This window comes from Culex pipiens, chromosome 3 (assembly GCF_016801865.2).
Source record: "Culex pipiens pallens isolate TS chromosome 3, TS_CPP_V2, whole genome shotgun sequence".
Lineage (NCBI taxonomy): Eukaryota > Metazoa > Arthropoda > Insecta > Diptera > Culicidae > Culex > Culex pipiens.
In genome coordinates this window covers 27,661,817-27,670,289 of record NC_068939.1, presented here as the reverse complement: position 1 = coordinate 27,670,289, position 8,473 = coordinate 27,661,817, and the positions used below count along the sequence as shown (strand labels likewise).

The following is an 8,473-nucleotide window of genomic DNA, read 5'->3' as shown; positions in this document are numbered from 1 at the left end:
ATCTTCAAGTTTCGACTTGTTTCTATGGTAAGCCTCTTGCAAAAACGGATAAAGACAAGAGAAGTCATGTATCGATCATGCTAAAACATATCAGAACTAATAGTTTTTGCTGATACGCGTCGAATGAAGTCAAGATGATCGAAATCCATAATAAAATAAGGATTTTATGAGTGATTTTAGCAATAGCAAAAATACGATTTTTTGTACGTTTTAACCCAAAATACTCAAACTTCAACAACTTGTAACTTTTGAACCCCGGGGTTTAGAGAGTTTATCCAGAAGACTTTTTTTCATGTCTCGGCGAGATCTTTCGAATAACGTTTCTCACGTTCGTGTACATCCTTGGACCAGCTCCCATACAAATTTGCCCATTCTCCTTTACGCTTCTATTCAGAATCTTAATTTCTAAGTGCCACAAAAATATATCAGTTGGTCTTAAGCCAATGCAGATTTTATTTATTTTTTTAAATTGGTAGTATCTCTTTCAAAAAATGTGGAGGTAAAAAATAAATATTGCAGAAAATTTTCGTTGAAAAAACTTCTTCAAATGGTTGTAAACTATTTAAAATACACTGTGTAAGATAAATTTTGTACATTCAATCAAATAGGGCACTTTTGAATTTTGGTGATCTCAGATCGAAAAAATACTTACAAGTTTAGGGAACAAAATTGATATTTAATTTTTTTTGGTATTATTACTATTAATTAATAACAACGTTTGACTATTTTTACTATTGTTCATTTGCTCGCTCCAACTCGCGATCTCGGGGCGATGAACTTTTCGCTCAATTTTGTCGCCGGAACATTTCAATGAAAGAATTAATACCAGATTGATGCAGATTGGGTCCGTAAGTTTGAACTTTCTTGATCGCTATCTAATTAAGAAGTTTTTTTTTTTTTTTTTTGTTATAGCACTTCTCAGCGAGGAAAGCAAAATTGCTGTTTAGCGCGTTCATCAGCTTTGCTTCTAGGTTATTAGCTGTAATTCATTATCTCAGATAATATAGTAGCTTTCTAGCACAGCTCCTGATTACATGGTTCTGTTCAACCCGACATGTACTCTATCATTCCCATTGTACCTTCCAATTCTATAAATCATCCACAACGATTCCTGAATCCACTTTTTCTGCCCTCCTTTTGGAGCATGTCATCACCACATCTGAGTCCCTGACAAAAGTGACTCTCGCCCAACAGTTGGCCACTACTCCGGCAAGACGACAGACGTAAAGCGATATATACCTCCTAACCAGGAGTTCTTATTAGTATCATCACCATCATCACCCACCATGTGTGTTATTCGTGCAGCGCCTTCACCAAACGACACAAAAAGGATTTGCTTCAAGTTTCTTTTCTTGCCAACTCAAGGGTGGCTAAACTGATTCCGCCACAGAGCATCGGACATGGAACTCGATTTTGAAAACCACGAAAAACGTTTAGTTTAATAATAAAAAATATTGTAGAACTGTTTTTGGAGACACCATCGTTTGATTATACTTTTGTTTTATCAAATTCAAGCCAAGATAACAGTAAAACGCACGAGCACCAAAAGCAGAGCCATCTATTGGCAGGTCAGAGAAACAGATAGACGGAGCATTGGGTTGTATTCCATGCCTCAGTTGATTTGTATCATAGATGTTTTGAGGCTGATTCCCGTCAACTTTGACCAGTGTTACAAATTTGAACAATTTAAAGGTTTTTTTTATCTCTAAGTTTTCCAATTGGTTCCCAGAACCATATTCCCAACAATTGTATAAAAGGTCCTCCAGCGGCTCCTTCTTCAGAAGCAAAAATTTCCCACGCGCTCTTCCGGGATTCTCCTCCCCCAGAAGGAAAGGACTTCTCCCAGTGTCTGATGACACTCTGCACGGACTCGCCCAGTGATTCACGGCACAAAATACAAAACGAGATATGTCTAACGATATTTGAATAACTGTGGCAGCCGACCACGGCGGTGTTGCGTCATTACCAGAGAAGTGAAGAGAGCAAGGGAAAAGTGAGAAGAAAAAAGGATAAACGGGAAGTAAATTCTTTTATTTCAACGTTCCTTTCAGCTGTCATTTCCGGGAAAGGATTATTCTGTTATGAGGCGGGCGGTGACGGTGGTGCCGTTCTTCGTGTGTTTCTAACATAGAAGGCTCTGAAGGAATTTTGAACGGGGGGCGTTTCCGGACCGAGTTTTGAAGGGGTTGAACCAGCAAAAAAAAAAGCTAACATTCCAATCAAAGTTTTTTTATATTTCTAATTTGAAGTATCCTGGGAAACACTTACTGCATTTTGTTCTGTATACATGGGAATGCATTCCTTGCTTGCAGTGGGAAAGTTCCTCCTACTTGATTCTTATTTTAAATAAAGTTTAGCCTTAATTTGCCGATATTTTGGTATTTCATAGTTTTTTTTTTGGGTCTTTGAGCTCAGATATAACCCCCAAAAACTCGTTAAATATAAAAAAAATCGATTTTATTAGTTTTGAATATCCGGAGTTCCTTTGGAACCTCAAGTTTAACTGTGCTTTTGATTAAGGGTTCCAAGTGACCTTCAAATTTTGAAATTTAAAACCTCTTCCACTCTCCATCCTGCGGGGGGTTTTCCCCAATCACAATTTTAACATTTTATAGTAAGCTTGGTTCTCCGCAATGCAATATAATAACTAAGCAAAATTCATTTTTTTTTAGTTTTACATACCTATTGATTGATAGTTTTCTAAAACAGGAAGAGGAAATTTCCATTGTATTTGAGTCATAATAAAATAAAAAAAAGTAATAATGAAAATTCAAAACTTAATATCTGATTTAAAGTTTGTAAAATGTGGTCGGTTGGAAAAAGGCCACATGTTTCAACACATACACATTTTTTTATTATTATTTATTCTTTCCAAGGCATTATCTCGACTACCAAAACATGGTTCTACAAAGTTCAAAACTACAAAAAAATAACATTTGATTTTCAAAATTCAAGCTCATTTTTTCAAAATTTTGAAGCACACCCTCTCAAAATACGCTTTATACATTTTTACAGTTATACTGCTGAAAATTTGCAAAAAAAAAATATGAAAATATTTTTTAATCTACAGTTTTATGTATTTTTCCGATCTGTGATCCCAAAATTCGAAATTTCCAATAAGTCCAAAAGTGCCTTGTTTGATTAAAATTGGAGCGTCCGATTTCCCGTCCCGGTAAATTTGTCGGGAATTCCCGGAACATGTTAAAAAAAAAAATCCGAAATTCAAACGGAAGCATACATATTCCATTTTTTTTGGCACCCACGTTTAGAAAATCAACAAGAGAAGAGAACCTAACTTGATTTTATTTTTTTCAATCTTAATTTGAATCGGATGTAAATTTCATGTCAAGGTTTACTTCAGATAATATTTATTCTGAATCATTCACAACCTGGAAAAAAACATATTTTTTTTTCATTTCAACTTTATTTGTCAATGTTTTTCTTACTCACTTTATTTTTTTTTTTTGATTTGATACGATTTGAAAGACAGCATATCAAAGTAGAAAATGTATATATTTTCTTAAAGTTGATTTTTTACAAGAAGTCAAGCCTTTGATTGACTCATTTTGACCACTAAAGTGGTTGTTTTAAACAATTTTGTTGCAAAATATTAATCAGAAGCAGGATCAGAATAATTTTCGAAAAAAAAACAAATTTCCCGGGAAATTTGTTGAAAATTACCCCGTTTCCGAGAATTTTGTTGAAAATTACCCCGTTTCCGAGAATTTTGTAACCTCGGGAAATTGGACGCTCTAAGTGAAATACAAATATAAACATTAAACAATGTTTTTTATAAACAAAATTTATATCAAAATAGGAACAAACTTTTTTTAATTTGTTGTATGTTGAAAGAGATAAATGTAAAAAAATAAAATCGACGAAAAAAAAAATCTTGAAAAATTAAAACAAACAAATACAACAACAACAACAAACTGTCATGATCGGGGACTTTCTTTTGCAATAAAAACACAGATATTTTGCAATTAACAAACAACACGTCTTATTCCACACAAATTAACCACAAAACTGATTTGACAATCTTCATTCTCTCTTTCGCCGGCCGCGCGCATCTCGTTGTTTTCTCGCTCGTTGTTCTCTCTCGCAGCTCGCTAGCGCGCTCTCGCACTCAATCCGCAATCTGTCAGCTAACAAGGCAATATTCATGAAGGTGCGCACTTTTTGTTGCGCTCTAAACTCTTATTTATGAATTATATCAATCTTATAATAAATACTCATTTAATAATTTATTACATATTCAATCCTGTTACCTACAATCGTTTCACAAACATTTCTGGGGAACGATTGATTCTGGGAAATGGAATTTGGGGAATGGGGCATTCTAGCGAACGGATTTTTGAGGAATGGGATAGAACCAGAAATAATAATATGAAGAGCTGAAAATAATTTCTGCAATTTTCACACTTGAATTTTTACAGTCAGTTTTAAAAGGCGATCAACCATTCAAATTTGATTAAAAGGGGTTTGCATAAAATGAATTTTATGTTAAGAAAATAAATAAAATACAAAAAAAAGTTCATGATTTGATTATCTGAAGGCCCATACGAACCTATGGATAGTCGAACTTCGAATAATCGAGGCTTTGGATAATCGAGTCTGGACTGTATATTAAATTATGTTCACTAATTTACAACAGAACAATAACGCTACAGTTAACCTGCTACCACCTCTTCCCAATTCACGTACAAAATGGTGCTTCACACTTCTCCTGCCAATATGTGCGCATTTTCCGGGCACTTTTCCCAAGTGCCACAAAGCATGGGGAAACTCTCCCCCCACGAACGAAGTATCCCAGGATGCTTTCACGAAATTCCCAAGGCAAAATTGTCGTCGCCCGCGGAGGTGCAAGGATGCTCTCTACTTCTGCTCCCCTGCAGTGCCATAATTGAGACCATTGAGGGAGCAGTGTGCAGCTCTTCGTTTTTTGAACTCTTTTTCCTTAACTGTGGAAGAAGAACCTGGGGGACAATTGCATTGCTGCTTGAAACGCATCCGCCGCCGCTAGCGAGGGGTAAATAGAGCGGGAATTGCACTTGACTTCTAGCAGTTCTCTGGCAGATGCTACACCACTGTGTGTGTGCCCGTCTTGAAAAGGAAGAACTTGTGGAAACGATAGCCCGAGGAGGAACGATGGCGGCAAAGTAGGTCAAAGTTAAAGTTGTTAAGTTTATCATGAAACCATCATTTCTGGTGGAATGGTTATGGTGAACACTTGAAGGTAGGACCGTAACGTTTATTTTGTATTGCGCAAAGTTGCCTCAAGAGATTAAGTCCTCTATTGGTTATTATTCCACTTCAGCAAGGTAAACTAATTCCGAGCAGGGAAGCTTGGAAAGTAATTTAAAAGTTTTACTGAGTAGGGTAAAGCAAGTAGACTTTATCAACTCATGAAGTGGATAATCTGTAGAGCACAAATTACAATTTTATTAGCATCTCTTGTTACGATGAAGGATTCTTCTAAATTTGTTGAACATACTCTTTCAACAGCCCGGCTAGCTCAGTCGGTAGAGCATGAGACTCTTAATCTCAGGGTCGTGGGTTCGAGCCCCACGTTGGGCGCTGATTTATTTTTAGCAAACAAGTTTGCCTCTCCTCTCCACTTCTCTTCAATCACAAGCATTTTTTTACCCCCGGGCAGAGATTTGCACTTCGTTTTGCCTAATCTGGCAAGCGCCAGACAAGATGATGTCAGAAAGCGTGGTAACAGGCAGAAAACGACGAGTTGTATACATTCTTAATGAGGGGACGAGACGAACTCGGGGCATACAAAAAAAGCTGAGAATGTGGCGAAGAAGCGTGCTCGAGAGAAACTCGTGTTACTGACGTTTTCTCGTAAGTCACCCGTCACCAGCTGTGAGTGTCAGCTTAGGAGCAGTTCGGGTTAATAAGATTGGAAGTAGATAAGAGTATTTAATTTCGTTCGACTGAAATTGGTGTTTGATCTTTGATAAGAATTGGTCGAGCATTGAACTTGGTTATAAAATCTATGAATTACTCGTGAAAATCATTCATGACCAAATACAAAACCTACAGATTTCGTAAAAGCATGCAGAATTATCTACAAATGAGTTGTTCAACCTCAATCGTACACAAACAAGTTTAAAATGGAAATAAACTTATGCCGATCAAAATCAAACTTCTGATTGTACTTTCTAGACAAACAAGAAACCGATTTTTATCCAAAACTACGTCTTTTATGCGATTTAAAAAAAAATCTGCGATACCGTAAACCGGGGTGACTTTGATAGGATTTAATTTTGTTTTTAGAATATTTTCCAACTGGTAGGGTTTTTCTCAAGATTATAATTTTTAAAACATGGAAAAACAGTTTTTTCAGTGTTTACAAAAATAATCATGTTAAAAATTCCGGGGTGACTTTGATAGTCATAGTTTTTCTTGTTAAAATCATATTTAAGATTTTCAAACTTTATTTGTACGTTAAATGTACCATCACTAAAGTAGCTGATATAGTTTTACAGAAAAAATCAATGTTTATATTTAGTTAATTAAGTTTATAAGCGTTATAAATTTATTAAATCGGAATTTTGCCTAAAATTTGTTCAAACTAGTTTTGTTTATAAAATGATCGATTTATATTGCATTTTATACTGAATTCGAAGCACGAATCACAAGTTTTCACATTTTATATGAAATTTGTTCAACTGAAATTGCCTATACATTTGGAGATTTTTTTAAAATTGTGTTTCAAATCCACATATTATTTTCAATTTTATTTAACCTTCTCCTAGTGGATAATTGTCCAAAGAATCCGAAAATGCATTCCGTTTTCCGATTCAAAATCATGTTCATTGAGAAAATCATGACACTTTGAGAAGTTTAAAATAATGACTTTCATCTACATTTTCTTAACTATATTTAACTAACTTTTAAAACCTTTCAAAATTTTATAAAAAGTTCTTCTTGAGGTACTTTGAACATTTATCTACCACGGTCAGTATGGTTCTATACCATTCCGTATGTATTTTAATTGTACTTTTCATGTTGCGGAAAAATCATAAACCTATCAAAATCACTCCGTTTTACGGTACCTCGGGAACGATTGACATAATCCATTTTGTTATACAGTCCAGACTCGATTATCCTAAGCCTTGATTTTTTAATGTTTTCTTTTTATTATCTTACTTAAAACAACAAATTCGAGTTCTGCGACCCCATTTTAGTCAAATTTGATTGGTTGATTGCCTGTAAAATTAAAAAAAATATATATTTTCAATATTTCATCATCGCCATTTTGGTCGCCATCTTGAATTTAAAAATTCTAAATCACTTAAGAGTAGTTTAAAGGTCATACTGAAGCTCAACAATAAAAATTAAGACAACGAAAAAAGTTTTTTCCGTGATTCGATTATCCGAAGTGAAATTTCGTCAAGGCCTTCGGATAATTGGGTCTGGACTGTATACAATATGCATTGAATAAACCAAAAAATTGAGTGCGGATCATTTCGCCAAAAGTGGTTTCAATGAATGGGGAAAAAATGAAAAATCGAATTGTCATGAATAAATCAAGCTTAAAAAATGTTCAATTAATTTCGAGAGGTTTTGCATTTATTTCAACATGAGAATGGCTTAAAAAAACTATAAGTTTTTCTTAAAAACATGATAAGTTTCAGAAAATTAAATGGCTTTTCAAAAAATATTTTTTCCTAATTTGTTAATTAACTTAGTTTTTTCAAACATGAGTAATTTAAGAAGATGTTGTTTTTTAATTTCTGTATTTTTTTTGTATCTTACAAACAGTATCAAAATGATAAACTTTTTTTTTTTTTCAAAATAATCATTTATATAATTTGTTGAATTAAAATAAATCAAAATAATTTGACTCTTGGCCAAACACATGTAAAACGATTTTTTTTTTTCAAAAATCTAACATAATATTTGATTAGGTCATATGAATGTTAGTTTTTTAACGGATTAATTGTTAGAATTCACAGTACATTTGAAAAAAAACATCAACAAGATCCAAGATTTTTTTGAAAATGTTGTTGTTGTATGTTGCCTAAGATCCACCAAACAAAATTTGAGCTAATTTTTTTTTATTTGGTCGTGCTAGGTTCGATCGAAATTACTGTGAATACAGAAATAAAACGGTTTAACCACGGCTCCAATGCACTTCACTCTGCGACAGAATAATTTAACTGTGGCTTACGCCGAAACTTACTAATCCAGCTGAGCTCCAATGCTCAGTCCCGCAAAGGGGCCGACAATCCAGCAATCAGTCCGAAAAGGATGAGTTCATTATTCGAGAAGTCCACGGAGAAACGTCCGGAGAGGACTGACTCAGACTGTCCGCGAGGGTAAATGATATAATTTCTATGCAAATTACGTTCCTCAAGCGGAATTTCTATTTTTCTTTTGGCCTCCTCCCCAGTGCATGCAAGTCCTTGGTGTGCTATTTCCAAGTCCGGTCGGTCTATTTCGCCTCCCAGGCCAAACA

At 34.7% G+C, this 8,473-nt stretch overlaps 1 non-coding gene across 1 annotated transcript; it reads left to right on the top strand.

Annotated features, from left to right (window-relative positions):
* Window positions 1–5,504: 5,504 nt before the first annotated feature.
* Trnak-cuu (transfer RNA lysine (anticodon CUU)) lies at window positions 5,505–5,577 on the top strand. Its single transcript has one exon. It is a non-coding gene; the product is annotated as a tRNA-Lys (tRNA).
* Window positions 5,578–8,473: the final 2,896 nt, after the last annotated feature.